Source organism: Spermophilus citellus, assembly GCF_964194105.1.
Source record: "Spermophilus citellus genome assembly, chromosome: 2".
NCBI classification, from domain to species: Eukaryota; Metazoa; Chordata; class Mammalia; order Rodentia; family Sciuridae; genus Spermophilus; species Spermophilus citellus.
In genome coordinates, this window is record NC_138183.1 from 178,831,627 (window position 1) to 178,843,223 (window position 11,597).

Genomic DNA, 11,597 nt, shown 5'->3' on the forward strand with positions numbered 1-11,597 from the left:
GATGAAGAACCTTGGTGTCCTGTGAACTCTTTTAACCCCGACGTCTCCCGCCGGACTCGGTCCATTTTGCCGGACGCGGCATTTGGAGGTTCCTACCGAGATCGGAAAGCGGAGGTAAGCGGACGGGGCCCCCTCCACGAAGAGGGAGGATTGGAAGCCTGAAGGGGTCCTTCCAAAGCCTTCGATAAGAGAAGGGGAAAAGAAGCCTTCCATAAGAGAAGGGGAAAAGTTGAAACTTAAACTAGGAACAGGTAGCTACCATGGGTAACTCAGCAGCCAAATTTCGTCTGGCCAATGAACTCAGAGAGCTGTTGAATACACAGGGAACAGGAATAAAGACAAAAACTGTAACCAAATTCGTTGAAGTTATTGCCCAGGCATGTCCTTGGTTTCTGACAGGAGGATTTCTTAATAACAATGATTGGGATCAGATCAGATGTGATTTACAAAGATTGTTGAAGGATCAAGGTCCGGAAAGTATCCCAATCGCCACTTTCTCTTTATGGAGACTGGTTAAAGATGCTTTGTTAATAGATAAAATAAAGATTAAGGAACAGCTTGCAGAATGTGAACAAATCCTTAACCAGGTCCAGGAAGAGCAAATGGCAGAGTCCTTACCCCTTTCCCATTATTCTTTCACATCTCCTTCTTCATTCTTAGATCCACCCTAGCTGCTCTCAACCCTGCCTTCTCATCTTCCCCCTCCCTACCAGGCCCACAGAAAAGTCTTAACTGACCTTCTCCAGAATATTCACCATGGCTTATTTTAGGATTTTCAGCAAAAGAATCTCTACAAAAAGGTTCAATGTAGATAAATTTCCTATTTTCATGTTGCCCTGTTTTATTTGGCTACTGTCTGAAAAAAATCAGCACTCCAGGCGCTGGACACTCCCTTACTAGTTTTTCACAAAAATATGTAAACAAGGCCTCTGGCCTTGAGCTGGGCTTCACAGTGCTGAGTACATTTCTAAGATAAGGGAGTTACTAACTGGGCTCCATGGTAACAGCTGGCAGGAGGAGGAACTGGAAAGGGAGATAGAGGAACTGGAGGGTCGAATGAAGAAGTCAAGATTTAAAGCACCTACGGCCCCAATCCCTGTTGCGCTCCCTCCTTATAACCCCGATTGGGACGAGGACAACCCCAGAAGGCAGGGGGGGGGGGAATGTTCAGTGGCAGCCTAAGATAACCCAAACTTTTCCAGTGATTGAAAACCTGGATGCCTATGGACAGCCGGCCAGAGTGTATGTTTCTTTAGCCTTTAAGGATATTAAATAACTAATGGAGGCAATTACTAATTACAGACCCCATGCCCCCTTTACATTGACTCTCTTCAAGTCTTTCTCTGCCAATCAGCTGACACCTAGTGACTGGCAACAGCTTTGCAGGGCTGTATTGTCCAGAGGGGATTTTTTGTTGTGGAAAAGTGAAAATCAAGAGAGGTGTCGCGAGCTATCCCAAGTCAATCAGGACGCCGGCTTCCCACGGCGTAACCTTGAAATGTTAACAGGCTCAGGACAATATGCTATCATAAATCAGCAAATTGATTATGACCCTGGGGTCTATGCTCAGATAGCTGCAGCAGCCGTTCAGGCTTGGAAGGCTCTACCTATTTCACATTCTGAAACAAAAATTTCAAAAATTGCTCAAGGACCCTCTGAGCCTTATTCTGACTTCATAGCCCGATTGATGCAGATAGCAGGAAAAATATTCCCTAACTTGGAACAAGTCATACCGGTCATTAAGCAATTGGCTCTTGAAAATGCAAATTCCTATTGCCAAAATGCCATTAAATCTACCGAAACAAAGAGTGTTGATGACATGATTCGAGCTTGTAAGGATATTGATGGAGCTCATATTACCGGACAGGTTTTGGCCGCTGCCCTCAAAACGGGATTGTCAGGGTTTAATGGTAAAGGAGCCCGACCCAAAGGCTGCTTCCGATGTGGGAAAGAGGGACATATTAAATGAAATTGTCCCGAGGGGGATAGACGGGGTCGGGAAGGCACGCCTGGCCCCTGTCCCCGATGTGGCAAGGGGAATCATTGGAGCAGCGAGTGTAGTTCCAAGTTTGTTGCTCATGGACGCCCACTGCAGCCGGGAAACGGGAACAGGGGCCCACCCCGTGCCCCGGAAGCCAGAGAGTACGGGGCAATCCAGAGACAGAACAAGCTGCTACCGCAGTAAGATCTTGGCCAGGCGGGGAAAAATGCAGACAAAATCAAACAAAATGCAATCGGTTAGGAAAACTTGGGAAACTTTTGCCCCCAAAATGGGCAGCAGACTCCATGCTGTTTGCATCACCATGGTAACCATGGGCTGCCTGGCCGGAAGAGCGGCTTCCTGGTCCCACTTCCCACACTTTTGGGGGCTACTGATTGGTTCTTCCACAGTCACTCAGACAGGACTTCTAGTCCCGCCTTCCAGCCACTAACCTATACTGCTGTGTTTCAGATTTCTACCGGAGCTGCTCAAAGCCTGTATTTTTAAAAGATGCCTACCTGTAAATGCTAATGAAAGATATCTTTTTCAGACAAAATTTAATTCTACAAGTTTCTATGTTACAGTCCTAAATTTAAGCTAGTTCTAAGTTAAATAACCTTTTTCTTTATAGTTGTGTTACTAAATAATGTTCTATTGATGAGAGATATCAAATATGCTTCTTTATATTTTACCTTTAATTTTGGAGGTTATGAGGATGCATTTGCTCACCACAGGAACAAGCCGGCAAAGTTCCTGTGATGACCAAAAAATCCTTATTCTCATTGCTAACTATAAAAATAAAAATGTATACTCAAGGATATTATTTCAGTTACATCAAGTGACGTCACATAAAAGAGTGCACTCCTAGTTAAAAATAAATTAAAATGGATCCAAATATTTTAAGGCCACGTGGTTACATAAAGTTAATACAATTATAAGTTATGCTCTTATTCTTAATATATATATTTTTTATATATTTAGATAACCTATATTTGTTAATCTATAAATTAATTAGCACATGCCTAATTGATTAGTTAATATATATTTGCCTAATTGTTTTTCTTCAACAGGAAACCCATAATTTATGTTTTATATCTACATTTATCAGATACTCTGCCTTTTCAGTTACAGATATTTGAGATAAATGTGTTTACTATAAATTTGCTTTTAAGTGAAAATACAATCAAATAGTTTCTAATTCTCAAGGTTACTGTTTAAACTTATAAGATGATAAATTATTATAATTATTTCTACAAAATATCTAAGGGTTTTAACTATATTTTCATTGATATTTCTTATCAAAGTATAATAATTTGTTTATAGATTCTAAGGTTTTCAGAAATTGTTCCAAAGTATTTTTTTTTTTAAGAAAAAGATGCTTCAACAAAGAAAAAGCACACATGGATCCTAAAAAGAAGAAAGAAATCATCTTTGGGTAAAACAAGGTCTTTATATTCATTTTCCCAAAAAAAAAAAGGGGGGAGAGAGAGATTTTTATATTGTTATCTAAACAGATGATGTAAGAAGTTAGAACAATTAAAAAAGAGATTTATATATACTAAACTGACTATAATTAATTTAAGGGTATTTCAGGTTATTTTCCTAATTTAACTATACTAATGTGAGCAAAAATTTTGTCCATATTTTGACATGACAAACACCTATTAAAATGTAAGTTTATTTCTTTAAAGAAAGATCCTTATTGCCTAATAATTCTTACTGTTTAAGATAAAGATTAATTTTGGTAAATAAATTCACATTGTTGATTAAATATTAAGTATATTGAACTACTAACTTAAACCCCTGTATGACCTTTTGAGAGGAGACCCCTCACCCACCTCCCTGTGAAAACCTACTCCAAAAGCCTTGAAGGCACTCAGGTTAATAGAAACAGCCTTACAAGAGATGCAGGTAATGCAGGTGGACTACTCCCAGTAGGCACAAATCTTCAAACAAGTCCCCATATTCTTAGGAATCTAAAATGGACTATACAAAATGTGGAAAAGGTCACAGAAAGATTGGCTAAAAGACAAAAGGAGTTTGAAGCACAACAAGGATGGTTTGAACAATGGTTTAAAAATACCCCATGGTTAACTCCTCTGATATCCACTGTAATGGGACCGCTTTTCGGTCTCCTCCTTATAGTTGCTGTAGGCCCCTGCCTTGTTAAGAGAGTGACACAATTTATTAAAGATCAAATTAACATTCTGACTTCTAAGCCGATACAGGTCCATTATCAACGCCTACAAACCAAGGATGATTTTGCTGAAGTTTGTCTCCGACCAATTCGAAGATAATTTTTCTATAATAATCCCTGTTTCATGCCTTCCTCCTTTCACCCTCCTTCTTCTTTATTTTACTATTCCTCTCTTCTGACTTTATGCCTTGTTGAACTGGAACCAATTAAAGACCCAATAATGACTGGCTGAATAGATACCACTGAACGCCTTGGCAACAACAAGCTGATCTTGTAGTACCCAGAGACGGGCAACTTTCACGCTTGCACTGCAACCTAAGACAGGGGAATGGGGCCTCCCCAAAGACGGGTAAGCAGTGTAAGGGCAGTGAATGACCTAAGACAGGGGCTACTTGATTCCCTTTGACGTGCAACAAACAAAAGAGGGGGAACTGCTGGCACGGACTCCCCCTGGCCCCCGGGGCTTGGGCCCAACCCTGGTTTCTTGTTGTGCACGTCAAAGAGGCCAGCTCACAAGGCCTTGAAGGAGCACACAAGGTCTTGAAGGATTTGTGGTGTCTGTTTTCATATTATTCAGCCTATAATGGTCATGTGGGAACGTCCTGACCTGCTTGGGTCTGATAAGGCTCCTGGTTGAAGGCTCATTATGAGTCGACAAGAACCACTTGTCCCCCTCCGTCCTTGCTCTCGCCTACCAGTAACTTTCCATTCTGTCTGCAAGAAATATATAAGTATGAGCTGAGATAATAAAGTCAGTCTCCCCCTGGATGAAGAACCTTGGTGTCCTGTGAACTCTTTTAACCCCGACGTCTCCCGCCGGACTCGGTCCATTTTGCCAGACGCGGCAGATATTCTTCTTCAATTTGTAACTCTTCCTTTTACATTCACCTGCTTTGTTATAACTCAACACATCCTATTCTTTCTGTTAGATGCAGGGTAGGCTGAACAAATGTTAGCTGCAGGATAGCCCACACACTCAAACCCCCTCTGTCTGGTCCTTTATCACCTGTTTGCATCAAGTCTGAACACTCAACCCCACTCAAGGCTGAGCACTCAACCCCCTGCTCACGGCTGACACTCAACCCACCACTCAAGGCCAAGCGCTCAACCCCCTTGTGTGCCAACAAGGCAGCTTGCAAACCCAGAGATGCTGTTAGATTTAGGCAGCACAGCAGAAGGGCTATAAAAGCCTTCCCAGCCGGGCCCCCCCACCACTTCTCTTTCTCTCTTTTCTCCTCTGTTTCACTGCTGCAATAAAGATCTCTTGGTCATTCCGAATGTTGTGGTCACTTTCCTTTCATTGGTGCTGAAACCCGGGAAGAGAGTTAAAACCCACTTTTGGGTCCCTCTTCCTTCGGAAGTGCCACTCACTGGATAGCCTGAACCCATTTTTTTTGACCGCCAGAACTCTGTCTACCTCTGGTCTTCAATTGGTGAGTTTTCCCTTCCTGGAGTCCTAAACCCAATGGTGGGTTTGACCATTGATTGTCCGGCAAACCTCTTTGCCCACCAGCGGGGAGGAAAATACCCCACCACAGCCTTTAAGGCTACAGTGTGTTAGGGTCTGTAAACAAGTCAAGGTGGCGCCTGGCATTTGCCAGAGGGAGTGGTTTGTGCAGTAATGCCAGCGAGCCATTAAGTATGGAGATTCCTTATTGGTTGACTGCTGTATCTAGTTTATGTTAATTAAGATAAGCTGTGTGTAATGTATACATACCCCTCCTGTCCTACAATAAATGGATCCCACTCCTGCTGTATCAATGTACACAAGTTGTTCGTCACCCCCCCCCCCTTATTTTGCTGCAGCTGGACTGCGGTAGATGGTGGCCCGTACGGAGAGCCCCAAGACACTCGGGGGTAAGTGACGAAAAAAAGCTGTCCATCCCAAGATAGGACGGGAGCAAATCTGCTCGTCCCTAGATAGGGATGAGAGGAAAAATGGCCATTTTGAAAAAATGGAGAAGATTGCTATAGTATGTTTGTGTCTTGTTTTGTCTTGAAATGTTGTATTGTCTTTGTGACGAAAATATGGAAGGGGTGAGGAGTAAATTACTAAGGGAAGGAGGCACCCCAGTGGAACCAAGAATAGTTAGGGTATGTGCTGATAAGAGCCCAGGAACTCTAGTCAAAAAGAAAAAGAAAGTTCAGAAGAAGAAGGATTATCAGGAAAAAAGTTGCAGCAAAAGGCTATTACTGAATACCTTTTGTTACCAGAGGGTGCGTGAATTGGCACATGAATTGGCGCGGCGGCTGCCACATGCGCGAGCCAGTCATGGTGAAGTAAGGACTTTCCAAGCAGCTGGCAGCTGGCTCTTCCCCGCCCCCCGCCCGGGGAGCAGGACGCCACTACAAGAGCCTAAATCCAAACCTGACCCGGAGGCACAGTCTAGCAGGCTCTTGCTCCCTGTGCCCAGTGGCAGTTTGAGTCTGGAACACTCCCTGGACTCTCCCTGGGGCCATCTGGGGCTGACAGGGATGCTGCAGGCAGAAGACGGGCCTGCGTCCCTGAAGTTTGATCATTTCCAAGGCAAGTAACTACCATGGTTCTCCCACACCTGGAAGCTAATGAGTAATGAGCACTATTAAGGCTTATTTCAAATGTAAAAAAACCTTGAGATAATGTACTAAATTGTTCAGAAGGTTGTTTTCTAAGTGGAATGCTACAGGATTTTCTTTAGCCAGCATTGCCGGAGTTCCTGCCTTCATCCCAGTGCTGGTGAGGACGAGGGTGGAAGAATTTCCAGTGTTGCTGAAAACCAGACGAAACTTTGGCTGAAAAACAGACGAGACTTCGGATCAAGCTAGCTGCCTGCAGAACTTACCTGGACTGTGATTTACCTGGACTGTGAGTTAATCTATTGAGACACTGCTCTACCCAGACTGAGACAACAAACTGTAATCTACAAGAAATTGTAACTCAGTATCTTTGCTAATGGTGTCATTGCTGGTATAATTTTTCCAAGGGCTTCTTGCATGGAGCCATCAATTGGCTTGGTATTGTGGCATTTTGTATCCTCCCCTTCTACTTGTAGCAGATTATTTATGGTGTTTGTGTAAAAACCACTATGGTCGTTATTTAATTTAAACAAAAGGGGGAAATGTTAGGGTCTGTAAACAAGTCAAGATGGTGCCTGGCATTTTGCCAGAGGGAGTGGTTTGTGAAGTAACGCCAGCAAGCCATTAAGGGTGGAGATTCCTTATTGGTTGACTGCTGTATCTAGTTTGTTAATTAAGATAAGTTGTGTGTAATGTATATATGCCCCTCCTGTCCTACAATAAACAGCTCCCACTCCTGCTGTATCAATGTGCACAAGTTGTTCGTCACCCCCCGGTTATTTGGCTAGAGCCAGACTGCGGCAACAGTGGCCCTCAGGGACTCCTGCCTTGGGCAGATTAGACTCCTGAGTTCAAAATTATTCCCCTTCCCCTTCCCAGCTGGTAGTTTACCAGCACAGGCTTTGTAGGTCTCCCTCAAAGGACTGTGTAACCTCCGGGAACACACGACAGAGAACTGAACATCACACCCCACCCAGACCTTCATGATTTCGGTGGCTATCATAAAGTCCGAGTCCTCACACCTTCAAGACTCAGCCGCTAGAGAGACACTTACCCTCCCCTTCCTCTCTCTTCCCCTGCTTCTCTCTTTTCCCTCTTTACGGCCCTGGGAGTATCTGGCCTCTCCAGGAGGGTTCCAGAAAAGCCTTGGCCAAGGTCTTCCACGGCTCTGGCTCTGTTCAGGACAAGAGCTTTGACTGTCAGGATTTGGTGAAGACCAATCTCTGCAGCTTGAACCTGCCACTAAGGCACTCCTGATTTTTGGATCTAGCAGGGACACCCCTTTTGTCAATAAATCAGTTTCCTCCTTCTCTCTTATACTATCTTTGCATCTCTTTCCCTTGCCCTTATACTACGTTTGTGTCTCCTTCCTTCTCCCCTATACTACATTTGCGTCCTCTTCCCTCCTCCTTATACTACGTTTATGACATGGGTAATGTGTCCTCTCTGCTGGTCCACTCTCCCCTACAATGCCTCTTGGATAACCTCAAAACCCTCTCCTTGACACTTGACATCAAACCCAAAACATTGATCAAATATAGCACCCAGGCCTGTCCCAATTATCCCTTAGACAACCAAAGCAGATGGCCCCCTTTTGGGTCCCTAGATCCCTCCATTCTAAGAGATCTCTACAATTACTGTGAGCATTCAAAAAAAATGGGTAGAGATCGCTTATGTCCAGGCTTTCTTCTTGCTCCAATCCACTCCTGTTCTCTGCACTTCCTACAAACCTCTACAAATTTTTCTAGCTTGAAAACCAACCCCCACAACCACCGATCTCTAATCTTCTCCTCCTCAGGACCCATCCACTACTTTTGACCCTGCTGATGAATCTCCACCCTATCACCTGGCTCGAGTAGGTCCTCACCCTCAACCTTCTACCCCAGCCCCTCCACAGTCTCCCCTGACTCAACAACCTGCTTTCTCCCCTCCAATTACTAGATCAAAAACCCAAACCACCGCCCTTCCTCAAACCATTGCCCCCTTGCTGAGGTAGCAGGTACTGAAGTTATCCCTCTACCCACTCACCCCTCTCTTCTCCAGTCAGTGCCCACACCCGGTCCTCTTACCAGCTTACCCAAAGCTCAAATGAGCTGAGTAGGGCCCTCAGACCGGTATCAGAGATCTGGTGAAAATGGCCTTTAAAGTTGCATTGTCATCACTGAAAACAGGTTACTAAGAATTGTCCCTTACAGGCTTTTTGGGATATTCACTCCTGTCTTCCCCTCTGCTCTACTTGTTCTACTGCTCAAGTTTTTGTTGCTATGGAAAATTCCAAACCCCTTTCCCATTATTATCCTACATCTCCTTCCTCATTCTCAGATCCACGGGAGCTGCTCTCAGCCCCGCCTTCCCCTCTTCCCCCTCCCTACCTGACCCACAGAAAAGCCTTAACTGACTTTCTCCAGAATATTCACCATGGCTGATTTTAGGACTGTCAGCAAAAAGAATCTCTACAAAAGAGTTTAATGTAGATAAACTTCCTCTTTTCATATTGCCCTGTTTTACTTGGCCACTGGCTGGAAAAATCAGCACTCCAAAAGCTATACACCCCCTTACTAGTTTTTCACAAAATATGTAAACAAGGCCTCTGGCCTTGAGCTGGGGCTTCACAGACATGGCTACATTTCTAAGATAAAGGAAGTTACAATCTGGCCTTCATGGTAACAGCTGGCAGGGGCAGGAAAGAAAGGGAAGAAAAAGCTCTCCCCTTCCCAGGTGTCCTTGAAGGGTTAACTTGCCCAGAACAGAGAAAAAAAACAACAACCCTGCTTTTTGTGAACTTCTGCAGACTGTGAACTTCTGAGCCCCTTCCCTTACATGTTGGGTACACAATTCTGAAACTACCTAAACTTGGGGTTCAGGGAATTAATTGATTACAGCAGAGGATGTGCCCTCTGAATCTGGCTGCAACCAATTAGGACTGTTTCCCTATCTTCACTGCTATCTTAGGTGCCTTGCCTTGTCCATCCCTACAACAGTATAATTCTATATACTTAGACATTGTTTATATTTTCATGAAATGGTAAACAGATGTGATTAACTATGTACTGCAAATAACAAAATATCTCTTATTAAAATGGAATAATTTGCCTAAATTCAGAAATTTACAAGGATTGTTTCAAAGTGTGAATAAAGAAGGAGTTAACAGGGGATCCAACATGGCGGCCGGCAAGGAAGCAGCACTTTCAGTATTTCCACATTAACGGGATCAGAAAGACCCATTAAAACAGCTACATTCTACCTACTGAGGAACTTCTAGCAAAATTCCGCTGAAAGGAGACCTGCCGGGAATTAGTAAGTTTATTAGAGGTGACAGTTTGTCCCAGACAAGTGAATCTTGGCTGGCCATGTGGGCACAGAGGTCCAATCCCGTGGCCACTGCCCGCCTTGCTCTACAAGCGGACCCCGGCGGCACGGCGAGAAGGGTCCCTGCCCGGCCCGGCAGACGGCCCCCACCATCCCGGCTCTCCTGGTGGCCCCGCTCGCTCTGCGAACGGCCACCCTGCCCACCTGGTTCTTAGCCACGCGGGCGCCGCCTGCCTGGCTCTACAAGCGGCCCCCACCTGGCCGGCAGACAGCCCGGGCCCTCCCGGCAAATGGCCCCCTGCCCTCCTGGCTCTGCTGGCGGCCCCGCCCTCGCGGCAAACGGCCCCCCGCCCGGCTCTTAGCCACGCGGCCGCCGCCTGCCCGGGTCTGCAGGCGGCCACCGGCGGCCCGGTGCAGCGAGAAGGGTCCCCGCCTGGCCCGGCAGACGGCCCGGGCACTCCCGGCTCTGCTAACAGCCCCGCTCATCCGGCAAACGGACCCCTGCCCTCCTGGCTCTGCTGGCGGCCCCATCCGCACGGCGAACGGCTCCCCCCCCCCAGACGATGTGAAGGGAATCTAACCAAGCCTTTATGAAATAGCGAACTGGGAACTAAAACCAGAGATTGTGTCAGACCGGAGACAAGCCAGTTCCACCCCTCCCTTCGGACACTCTGGCAAGGAGCCAGGGGCCCGCCATAGTAGAGAGGGGAAGTCACCAAAGTTCGGCCAAAGAGATTCCTTCCCAGCGGAATCTACTTTAACAGGTGTGTGACTCCCACCCACATCAGATACAAGCAACCCGTAAACTTCAAAATCTCTCCGTAGGCATGACTGTAAGGGCCAAAGGACTCTCAACCCCCAACTCCCCCTACTGCCAGTGACGTGGGCGTGACTGCAGGGACGGAGGGAAACAGAGGACACTCCAGATCCCCAACTCCTCCTACCGCCAGCGGAGTGGTCGTGATTCTAGGGGCTGAGGGAAGCAGAGGGGATTCCCGATCTGCAACTCCCATTACCACCAGAGGCGACACCAATGGTCTAAGCCGCCAGATTCTGAAGGTGTACCCACCAAAGGGGTCCGGAAAAATTAAACAATTGACTCCCAGACCACAGCTCCACAGCATTGGGGCTTAGATGAATGATAGAGAGAGTGCTCAGTCATTAGGGAAACAGAGCACTGGGTGGGGCTGAAAGTGTAACCAAATCCTTGGGGAACCGCCTCCGGTGAGCAGGACCTGGCTGGCTGGCAGGAGGAAGGGGAGGAGGGGCCATAGAAGTGAAACGGCTCTGGACCAACAGGATTGAGAGACTCCCAGGAGCCGCCTTACAGGGATTGCTGTTGACACATTGAGGGCAAAACTCAGCCTGGAGGGCACAGCTTTGCCTACGGGAAGAGAAGAAAATGGATCTCTAAGACCTAATTTTATTTCTTATTTTATTTTATTTTTTCTCTCCCTTTTTCCCTCTTTCTCTCCCCTTCCAAGTTTTATTGTTCTTTCCATTCTCCTCTATGCTATCTATCTCCCTCTCCTTCTTTCTTTTCAAGAGCACCTT